Here is an 8,028-nt window from a genome sequence, read left to right on the forward strand (position 1 = left end):
TATGTGGCACTTGCTAGGCCCCCACGTCCGGCGAAATATTGACTCAGACCAACTAATCTCTGCTTACTGACGATTTCTGTTACCAACATGGCGGCATCCGTATCGCAAAAAATGGCGACTGAATTGACTTCTTTTTGGTTGGAGCCAAAAGTAAACCATTCTCCGTGGGTGATGTCACACTTACTCAGTCCAGTTCTCACATACAGTCAATTAAAGGAACCAAATGATGACATCAGATCAAATACTTGGTGACGACTGGGAGGAGCAGAATTGTTTATTATCTGCTTTACTTTTGGGCTAAACATTAAAAGCAAAGTAAATAAATTGTTTTATCTCAATCGCATAATGTATTAATTTATTTATTTTAAAACATACATCAACTAGTGATGCAGGCGACCAAGCTGGGATTGATCAGATCGCTTGCTGGCCCCAGTGATGCTCAGGTTGTTTGATGCCTTGCAAATGCGCCAGGCTTATGAAACCCCTGCATCCCACCTCAAAAGGCTCATGCCTTTCTCTCCAACCATTGCCCCAACCAATCCTCTACTAAGTCACCTGACTTTGCCCTCTTCCTCTTATTTGTCTCATCCATCCGGTCTTCTGAAGGGACAGTCAACTCCAGGAGAACGATCTGTTTAGAAGATTCCGAGATGATCAGCATATCTGACCTGCACTGATCAAATGCAGCGTCAAGCATCACAGTTATACTGACATGAAGTGAATTCATTCAAATAAAATCTCAGCCGGCAACTTGGCAGGGATTCATGGGCGGGGGCCTTCTGGGCAGTGCGGCTGACCGGGAATGGCGGCCGGGTGCCGTGCTGGGTGGCTGGTCGCCGTGGCGGGGGCTGGGGGGGGGGCTTGGGCCTCTGGGGCCTGGGGTCGTCTGCCCATGGCCGGTGTTTCGCCCGTGGCCTGGCCCCCCGGGGGTCGACGCCCCAGTCACAGCAGGGGTTAAGGGGTTCACTTGGGTGGGTTTATTTCATTATTATTATTATTATTATTATTATTATTATTATTATTATTATTATTATTATTATTATTTCTTTATTTCTTTATTTTATTATTATTATTATTTAATATTTTTTTTATATTTTTTTTGGGGGGGTGCTGGGGGGGCGGTGTGCTAGTCCTTAGGGAGGCCAGGGTATGAATGGTGGGGCTGGACCCCCTGCCCCTCCGTTCTGGCGCCGGGACCCTTCCTTGCTGGCTGTCTCTCGGCGCTATGGGGCTCTGGCCTGCAACTGCGGCTGGCTTGCCGTTTCTGGCTGCCTGGCCGCTCTGGGAGGGTGGACGCCTACCGCGGCCGGCTGGGGGGCCGGTCGCTCGGGGGAACCTTCTCCCCCGGTTGTGCCCATCCGCCCGCTCCTCCCCGCTTTCACCCAAACAAATATTGCACACAGGGACATAATGATACGTGGTGAGTTTCTGCTTCGTGCAGGCGTTGAGACTTTAAACGTGATCTTAGGTAAGTCTGAATGTTCTGTAGATGTGAGACAGACTGATCACATGCAGACGGGGAGCCAAACACACACTCACGCTGCAGTGAGTGACGGGCAGCGGGTTTACGTTTTTACCATTCCTGCGCGATTCACCTGCTGCCCCCCCCCCCCCCTTCTTCCTCACACGTCCCGTCCCCGCAACTGCGCGCTCTTCCTCAGAGACGGGAGCGCGCCGTTTTAGGCACGGCAATTCACAGGTTTCCGGGTGGTACAAACTCTGTGAAATAATAGATGATAGTAAACTGATAGTTTTCTCTCCAAGCACCGCTACTACTGCGCGCCTCTGGCATCGCATCGCGCCCGAGAAGGACTGGTCCAATGAAAAAAAAAAGTATAATTAAAGATTTGTCTGCGAGCCACATGTGACCATCAAAAGAGCCATATATGGCTCGCGAGCCATAGGTTCCCGACCCCTGATCTAGAGCCTTGTGGAGAGAGTCTGGTGGAGGGGGGCACGGTGAAACATCCGTGCTCACCTTTCGCTGGCCCCCCCCACAATTTTAACTTCCTCTGTAGACACACACTGCATGCTAGCAGCACACACACAGCAAATACACACCTCTCACAGAGGGACCCCGGAGTGGGGGGCTTTGCGGCTTGGCAGCGGTGGAGCCCCCCACACTGGGGACCTCCTATTTTACCTGCAGCACACACAGCACTCCCACACCTCCATACATGGGAGGGGTCGGGGGGGGGCGGCCGGTCTTCACCCGCCTGGTCCTCTCAGGGCGGCCGGGCTTATGGGTATCCTGTCGGCTGCGGGAATGGTCGGGCATACGGCACTGGGGGTCGGCCGGCTGGGGGGGGGGGGGTTACTGTGTGGCGGCGGGGTAGGGAGGGTAACCAGATGATTGTGAGTATGTGTGCGTGAGTGCATGGGTAGGATGGACCTGGGGGCTGGTTCGCTGGGACCCTCTGGGGCTTTCCCTCCCCATCCCATCACAGAGAGGGGAGGGCACTGAGAGGGTTGGGGAGGGGGGCTCAGATATTATGGCGGGGGGGGGGGGTGTAGTGTGTAGGGTTGTAGGGTTATGGGGGGTGGCTGTGGGTGCGTGCCGATCCCTGGGTTGCTTAGGTCGCGTGCCTGGGTTGGCTTGCGGAGACGGGGCGCCGGTCGGGTGGTGGCCGGCTCATGGGTTCCGGGGGCCCTGGCTTCGTCCCTGGCCTTTGTCTCGGTGTCCGGCGCCCGATGGCCCCCATGGCTGCCGCCTGGTACGGCTAAGCGCTCCTGTCTTGTGGCCTGGGGGCCGGACACTGGGTTCGCTTGTGCCTCTGGGCATTGGGGGGGCCCCTGTAGGGGGGCCCTCCTGTTTTCTTCCAATGTGCTTCTACAGAAACCAGACAACCTACTTGTTGCTGCCAAAGAAGCTACATTGGCGTACGACAGAGTTTTAGGGCCAGTTTAAAACTTCTTTTTTTTTTAATTACGACTTTTAAGTTGTAAATTTACGAGTTTATTTTTGTCATAAATTTACGACTTAAAATCTCGTAAATTTACGTGGAAAAATCCCCAAAGTTTTCTGTTTAAAAAACAAAAAACAAAGAGATTCAGAACCCTTTGGCGACTCAAAATCAGAAATATTGTCACTGAGTGTAGCCGGCTTTCCGGGGTTCAGTGTCAGTAAAGCTGAGTTTCATCTGTAAAATAAGGAGCTCAGAGACCCATTTGGGTGTAGAGGACCGCTGCAGCCTTTATTTTCCTTTTCATTCACAAACCCTGAAGTTCATGTGTCACCTTACGTCATGAACCTGTCATCCGAACACCAATGCGGTACGTTGAAAATGGCAGAAGTGCTGCTCCTCAGACGGAAGTATCACACAAACGTAGAGATCTGGGTTTATTGGAGGAAGAAAGGATTCAAGTGGACAGGTGGAGGGACACAATGGCTTCATCGGCTGCAGAGACCCTGCAAACCACCCATAGATAAATAAAAAATGTATAAACCGTAAAAAAAAAAAAAAATTGAGCTTCCAAACATTTGGAACGATCAATAAAAAATCAGCTCACCTCACCTGTTCAATTGAGTTTAGAAGAGCAGCTCTGGTGCTGTGCAGCGTTCACTTGCTGCTGCAGTGTATGCTCACTTCCACTTTAATTTCGTAAAATTACAAGTTTTTTTTCTCAGAAATTTACGACTTAAAATCTCGTAATTTTACCTTTTTTTTTGGTGGCCCTGAAACTCCGTCGTAACCGAGAGCCACCATTGCAGCAAAAAAAGAGCAGCTGCAAACAAAAAAAGCAACCCTTTAAAAGTACACACTTCAGGCTTCAGGCATGTCCAATAACAATAGACAAAGAGGACAGACTACTCGAGATTAGATATAAATCATTAATGGATGACAGCATTGAAGAAACAATTTCAATCTGTTTTATTTTTATTTGTAAAACTTTCAAAAACAAACAAGTCGACTCGGGAAATCTGAGAGTTCTTTAACAATTTCTCACAGTCTGACCTTTCATTAGATCTTTTAGTAACTCACATATCTTCACAATGCGGACTCGTACCTTCATAATATGTATCACATGACATTTTAGGTACCGAGTTTTGCCATGGCTCGACATGCAAACCTTTATTCACTTCAGCTTCGATTAATTGTTGTTATCTTGTGTTTTTTTACTGCCACATCTTTTAGCTTTTGGTACATTTCCTGTACTGGTTCTCTTTTTTATCTGTCACTCAGGGAAGATTAGTGCAAAGTCAAAATAAAACGATCATAATAAAGCTGATGTGTGTTCTCATCAGTTTCTGTCATATGCAAAACAGAGCTCAAGTGTCTGAAACTACCAGGTTTTATCTTGTAAAATAAAACAATTTCACCTCATAACATATTAGAATTTCAGGATAATTTGTTCCTGCTTTTTTCTGCATTTAGCTAATAACCCTCTGCACTGCCGTCTGATTTATTTTCCAAATATTTATGACAAAAAGTCCCAAACATTTAAGACAGAGGCATCTAATTTCCTCAATTTCTAAAATGCTTAGATTATTTATTATGACTTATCAATAGAAAAACAGATAATTCGTCCAGTTTCTTCAAACTTCATTCTTACCAGAACCAGACTAGAGTATTATGACAATTTGTGAATCAGCTATAAAAAAATAAAATAAAAACAGCAAATATAACTTGACTGCACGGCTAGCGCTCTTGCCTCACAGCAAGAAGGCCCCCAGTTCAAGTCCTGGCTGGGGGACCTGAAACAGAACATCAATGGGGGACCTTTCTGTGTGGACTTTGCATGTTCTCCCCGCGCATGTGTGGGTTCTCTCTGGGGTCTCTGGCTTCCTCCCACTGTCCAAAAACATGCACAACGTAGGTTAATTGGCGTGGGATTGTGACCCTGTGACAGGAAACAGTGTGTCCCCTGCCTTCGCCCATAAGTGGCCGGGATAGGCTCCAGCAGCCCCGTGATCCAAAATGGAAGAAGACGAATGAATGAAAAACTTGACATGTGATTTCTTTTCTCCTTTAAAAAATGTGTAAACAACCATTTTTAGTGCTTACAAAATAGTAAAAACCAAAAGAAATCCTTCTTATTTCATTAAAGTTTTTCACATGTACAGTATTTAAAAAAAAGATTCTTGATGAAAACCTATGGATAGAATTAGTTGAATTACTTGAAAAATTTTCACTGACAACCATTTCTTTAAAAAACGTTTTAGAGTTGCATTTTGTACACAGTCTGCAGACGCCACACCTACATTACACACATTACACAAGATATGCTGATGCAGTCACAAAGACAAAACAGGTTTCAATAAGTAAAAGAGGAAGTGGCAGTTGAAATAGTTTTGTTTGTTCAATTATTTTTAACTGTTTGGATGATGGTAAATGCAGCTCATGTTATCAGGCTGCAGTGCTTCACTGCAGGCAGGAAACCAGCACAGAGGCTGTCTGACTGGACTACCATCAGCCGCACTGACTAACAGGTGTTTGTGCAGATTAGCATCTGAACTGTGGTTGATGCACACAAGAAAGGAGATCGGAGCTTAAAGCTGTTGCAAACTCTTCTTCTACATGACAAGAACCGACTCTGCTGTTTCCAAAAGCATGAAAAACACTGAAGTCAACTGAGGACGAAGTCAGGATGATTGAGGACGAAGTCAGGATGATTCCACTTTCACATGGGGATAATTTGTATCTACATTTTCACTGAGAGAAACCAAAGGACTGCAAAGTCTTTTTTATGAACTAAACTGGACATATAGGCAGAACCTTTGTGGTTTTGAATTGACATACATCCTTCTCTGTTAAGAAATTGTTTAACAATTATTAATAAAAAATAAAGACTAAACTAAAACTGCTCAGTTTTAGTTTTGAACCCTCAACCACAACCATGGGAGAAACACCATGTACAAGAAATGAACAAACAAAGATTCTTTTTACTTTGTGTTTACTCTTAAAAACAGTAGCTGTCCTTTCAGCGCTCAGCTGTCCATTTGGACTGTCCCTTTAAAACAGTTGTTTTCTTTGCTGCTGCTTCTTAGCAGCAAGTACTTTATGGGTTGGGATCGCATGACCATGACGATGCTACGTGACCATCCTCACCACATTGGAGACAATACCGCAGCTTTGGTGTGACAGTCAGTGTACAACCCTCAGATGGGTTCAAAAATGGCTCAAAATAAATGTTAGCGAAACCCCAAAATGAGCGTAACTCCTTTAGGTTCTTAAAAGTTAGCCGGGTTTTAAGGGCCTCCACTTTCTCTGGATCAGTTTCAACAATGCTGAGACACAATGTGTGTCTTTTACTGACTTTGGAAACAAATTTACATTTTTCCAGAGTTAACCTTAACCCATCTTCCTATAGGCGGTTCACCGCTCTTAAAGTTGCTCTCCAATCATTTTGAATGTTTTGTAAAAGTTTCTAGTGGTCTTTTAATTATGATTATGGCATTTAAAGCCTTGTTTTTCTTTTTTTAAAGTGTCGTTTTCTATGTCATAGTTTCTGCCGAGCGGCAGGAGTGTGGTGAGCCTGTACTCACTTCCCATCATCCTTTCTCTCCTTCTAGCTTACAGACCCTCACACCCCAACCTAACGTTAGCGGTGTAACAAAAATGACAAGCATTATAGGAGCTGTCCAGTTTTCCAGCTGAGACGAGGAAAACAAGGACATCCATGGATCTGTTTGTCTTCAAGTGGATGCATCAGAATGGAGCAGAGCAGGGAGCTTGTGGCCCTACATACTTTTCCCATGCAGATTCAGACTTCTGGCTGGGAGCTTATTCCATAAAAACAGGGGCTTGGTGGTTAAAGGCTCTACCTCCAACTGTAGCTTTAGAAAGTACGCCAAATATGACACCATCTGTTTACTACAGTAAAAACCTAATAACTGAACATTTTAAAAAGACTATTTATGAATCAGTGACGTGCAGTCAGGAGAGGCAGGTGAGGCTGTGCCTCACCTGTCATTATGGGAAGAAAAGAGAAAAAATAAATTCAATTATTATATTTAATCAGTAATTTGTGCTTTGCAGTCATTTTCCATTTTAAATGTACCATTTTTTGGTGTTTTTCCTTTTCAAAATCGCTGAATTTCCGCATCTGCCATTCAGATACTAAGTGACGTGCGATGAGGCACCAGCCCGCTGAGCCTCACCTTGGATTGCGCAATACCTATGCAGTCAGACGGTACTGCTGTCTCTCTGTATGTCGGTTCAATCACTTGTACTATATCAGCTGAGTTTACATAATTTAGCAGCTGTATATGATGTACAGTGTTTGTTTTTATAAATAACTGTATGTGAGGGACGTGTTTCTTGTGCTGAGCGCTAAACGCCGGCGAAAAAGCCGCTGGGTGAGGCCCGACATTATCGTGCCTCATGTTAGGGGGCGCCGGTGAGCCCTGAGATTATGAAGAAAAAAAAATAATGGAACAAGTGATAGCAAGCGGCAAGTCATTTTCTTCAGAAGGAGCGGCGTATGGACTTTATTTACAAGTAAAGGTAAGACGATAATAAGGTTTGTGCTTTTTTCTATGCTGCAGTTTATATATGAAAAAAACACATGTTGAAATGATATTTTAAACAAAACACGTTAACTGTTGTCAATCAAATGGTGAATAAGTTACTCAGTATGGTTCCTATGTTTGTAAATCTGACTGATGACGTCAGTGCCTCACCAGCCATTAACCTCACCGCACGTCACTGTTATGAATCCACTTTGTAGTGCGATTCAATGCAGTCTATATTCATTACCTTTTGCAAAAAGTAGTCTATTTAAATGTACAAGTAAGCATACTTGAAGTTTACTTTTTAGATATTATCTATATTTTGTAAACTTCAAACACTAATCTGAGGAAATATTCAGTTAGTTTACTTCCTGCATAACATGTACATGGTCAAGTGCATGGGTCTGCTATAGATCATGAGTAGCAACCTTTAGACCACTTTCTTACTCACCAAAACCCAGCGACAGCCACAAAGTCCCAAAAAAATACACTTTATCTGTTTTTTTCTGGCCATTAACCAACCATTTGCATTAAATGGCTTTTAAATATTACAATAATTGAATAATAACACTGTT

Source organism: Oryzias latipes, chromosome 1, assembly GCF_002234675.1.
Source record: "Oryzias latipes chromosome 1, ASM223467v1".
Lineage (NCBI taxonomy): Eukaryota > Metazoa > Chordata > Actinopteri > Beloniformes > Adrianichthyidae > Oryzias > Oryzias latipes.